Here is a 4,079-nt window from a genome sequence, read left to right as displayed (position 1 = left end):
TATGGAAAGGATAAAAAGCAAGTAGGACAAATAGAAACCAAATAGCAAGATGAGAGATTTAAACCCAAACATATTAATAACCATATTAAATGTGAATGGCCTTTGTATGGTTTTATATGATTACACAGAGGCAAGAGATTATATGGAAGAATAAGTACTAGGCTATTTACATTTGTTATTTGGGAATATGGGGGCAGGGGTGTCAGCTTTCTCTCTCTATGTGTATTGTTTGGTTTGTTACAGCACACACTTCTTATGCTCTTCAAATAAATTGAAAAACATGAAAATCTATAATCAGAGCAGTTAGATCCCCTTGTCTCCAGCTCTATCCAGCATATCTGGCTAGCTATTACTGCTTATCATTTTCAATCCCATCCCTAGAAGATTAAATTTTGTCCTCTGGTGAAATGGAGAAAACAAATAAAATTCAACACTATCTACAGTCTAACTCTATGAGGTGGGGGGAGACTCATGGTTAATATCACAATCTGCTTCACTTGTTTGGCTGGCATTCTCTGTGACATCCTGCATGTTCTCTTATCTCCTATGGCAGAGACTGCTCATTATCTCCCAATATCTGTTCTCTGCTTCTAAAGTAATAAATCCTCAATTTTTAGCTGGGAACATTGCCCTCCTTGAATAAAGACTTCATTTCCCAGTCTTCTCTGTAGACAGGAGTGGTCATATGATTTACATCTGTGCAATGAGGTGTGCACAGAAGTGACCTGTGCCTCTTTTGGATTGTACCCTAAAAGAAAGGTCATTCTATGTACTTCCTATTCCTTCTTACTGCTGGGTGAGGGACAGATGTGGTGTTGGCCATCTCAGAGGGTAGAGGAGTAATCTAGAAGGAACTCAGTTTTCTAACTCCTTTGGAGCTGCCCAGAGGGGTTTATGAGAAAAAAAAAAAAAGTCATCTATGATTTTGTTAAGGTGCTGTTCTTTTAGCAGCTCTATTTACAGAGGTTTTATCCACATCCTAGATAATGTAGCTCCAGGGACCCCTGAGTGGCTCGGTGGTTGAGCATTTGCCTTTGGTTCGGTCGTGATCCTGTCCTGGGTGCTGGAACTGAGTCCTGCACTGGGTTCCCTGCCGGGAGCCTGCTTCTCCCTCTGCCTATGTTTCTGCCTCTGTCTCTGTGTGTCTCATGAAAAAATAAATAAAATCTTTAAAAAAATAATGTAGCTCCATCCATTTTTAGTTCTCCTTTGTAATTAGCATTGGGATACTCCTGAATGGAATGCTCCCATTTATTTTATTATTTTTATTTTTTATTTTATTTTATTTTTTTAAGATTTTATTTATTTATTCATGAGAGACATAGAGAAGCAGAGACACAGGCAGAGGGAGAACAAGACTCCATGCAGGGAGCCTAATGCAGGACTCGATCCTGGGACTCCAAGATCACGCCCTGAGCCAAAGGCAGACTCAACCACTGAGCCATCCAGGTGTCCCTATTTTATTATTTTTAAAAAGATTTTATTTATTTATTTATTTATTTATTTATTTATTTATTTATTTGAGAGAGAGAGGAGAGGCAGAGAGAGAGAGAATCTTAAGCAGACCCTGTGCTTAGCACGGAACCCGAGGTGGAGCTCCATCTCATGACCCCAAGATCACCACCCCAATCAAAATCAAGAAGCTTAACCAACTGAGCCACCCAGGTGCCCCTGCTCCCATTTATTTGAAAGTAGTTTCCTTGTAATCTTGATGAAGATAACTCTAAGACTTATTTCCTCTCTAATCAGAGAAGAAAAGAAAAAATGGAATTCATAAACAAACCTAAAGCTTTGTCTTTGGAGAAAAAAAAAAAACAAGTGATAAATCTCCGGTTGTGCTAATCAATACAAAAGAGATACCAATTCTGGGAAAATTCTCTAAAAATTTAAAGTAATTTAAAGTAATAGGCTTAGTAAAAAACTTAGTAAAAAACTTGAAAATGCTGAATTAAAAAACAATTTGGAAAAAATACGCATTACCAAAATCAGTTTAACAGGAAGTAAAGAACAAAAGACATGAAACCCTCAAAGAATAATCCTATAAAAGTTTCTACACTCAGAAGGTTCGTAAATGGATCTTCCTGAATGTTTTTTTAACAGGATAATTTCTACTCTTTGTAACTTTCTGTAGAACAAAAGCTATAAAGCTTTGCTGAATCTGCAAAGGACTCAAAATCCCTGATGCCCAAGCCTGAACAGGAAGTAGAAACAAAAAAGAAGCAACCTCATGTTACAAAACAATAGGATTAGGTTTTTTTTTTTTTTTTAAAAAGCATAAACTGAATCTAACAATATATTCCAGAAGTTCTTATAGGCTGTATCCAATATGCAAAATTAATTCATTGATATGAAACTTACTATTTGAATATATTAATAGTTTAAATTTAGATAATTTTAATATATATATATTTTAAAATCACTCAATAAAGTTCTTTGCCCGAACCTCTCTCTCACACACAATACATGTATGTCGTAAACAATATTTTAGACCAATGTCATACTTGGTTGGTCCAACTCTATAGGCAATTCCAGCAGCCTTGTTTTTTTGTTTGTTTTTTTTAAAAGATTGTATTTATTCATGAAAGACACCCAGAGAGAGGCAGAGACATAGGCAAAGGGAGAAGCAGGCACCCTGCAGGGAGTTTGATGGGGGATTTCATCCCAGGACTCTGGGATCATGCCCTGAGCTGAAGGCAGACACTCAACCACTGAGCCACCAAGGTGGCTCTCAATTCCAGCGACCTTGTAAAATAAATACAATTTGTTGGCACTATTTTGTAACAACATAGAATATCCCAAAGCATTAAGCTTTCATAACTTTAGCAGTATAAATGCTACCAGTGTATGAAAAGCATCATTTTAAGCTTTAACATTCTTTTACCTTCACTTACTTTGTGATTTTGAATAAAAAATGTTCAACGGCCAAGTATGAGGGGAATCCCACACAAAAGAGTTGCTGGCCAGAATAAACAGAATCTATACGAAAATATTGACAATTAATTATATCTCTGAAAATAAACTAGCCAGATGAGAACAGGCAAAGGCTATTTATTCAGAGCTTGCTCCGTGGGAGGAATCAGTGACTGTTACTGACTGGCGTTTTGGCAGAAACTCAAAGGCAGGCAGGGGAATGGGAAAGTTTCACAGTGGGGACAAAAGGCAGGCTTCCAAAAATGCCTTCCCTGGAGGCTGATGATAGGAGGGACAGGAGGAAGCCTTAGGCAGGCGACCTGGAGGTGGGGCATCCCATGTGATGGGTTAAGGGTGTTAATCGGTTTTGTCTGTGGTTGGTCCTGAGTTTGAGCTGAGGACAAACGTTAGGAAGGCTGTCAGCTATGGATGGGGTCCGGGTGGTTTGGGGCTGTTATAGAGGTGACTGTTCATCTTCCTGGATTGTTGCTGGAGCTCCGGGTCTGGCTTCCCGGGCTGTTGACTGTGGATGAGGCAGGTTCTGGGCAGCTTGCAGGGGTGGTGGGTCAGAGTCCCAGCTGGACATGTGGTCTGGCCGTGGTCCACCTGTATGCTCAATATCTCACTTGTATAACTTCATGATTACTGTGAGCGGCAGACATTAATATTTAGGCTGAGAGTTCCTTGAGACCTGAGAATTATTTCAAGGGTTCCCCCAGAGTGAAAATATTGAGAAAGGCTGCCTCTGATTCCTCATCTGTGAAATGGGGATAATGATACCTATTTCGGGACTGTAATAAGGACTGAAGGATAGGAGGCTTTTGGTGTTTTGTTTTGTTTTGTATTTTACAAAATCAAGTGCCCTACATGGAACCCCTCAGGTAGCAGTAGACTTTCTGGGAGGAGGCGTGCAGACTAGCCCAGGTTGGCGTCTAAATGGGTGGCCAAGAGTGGACAGCGATAACCCATCCTTCAACAGGGTGCCGGGCTGTGCACAGCCCAGACCCGGACTGCCGCTGGCAACAATGTGGGACAGGGTGCATTCGCTCACAGCGCACAGGTCCACCGGGCACCCACAGCGCGGTGCCCACTCGCCCATACCTGCCACCCCGTGGCCGGAAACGCCTGCACCGCCAGCCGGAAGTATCTCACCGCGGAGGCTCCCGGGA

The sequence above is a fragment of the Canis lupus genome, chromosome 6, assembly GCF_011100685.1.
Source record: "Canis lupus familiaris isolate Mischka breed German Shepherd chromosome 6, alternate assembly UU_Cfam_GSD_1.0, whole genome shotgun sequence".
In the NCBI taxonomy this organism is placed as follows: Eukaryota; Metazoa; Chordata; class Mammalia; order Carnivora; family Canidae; genus Canis; species Canis lupus.
Note: the sequence above shows the minus strand (reverse complement) of the source record.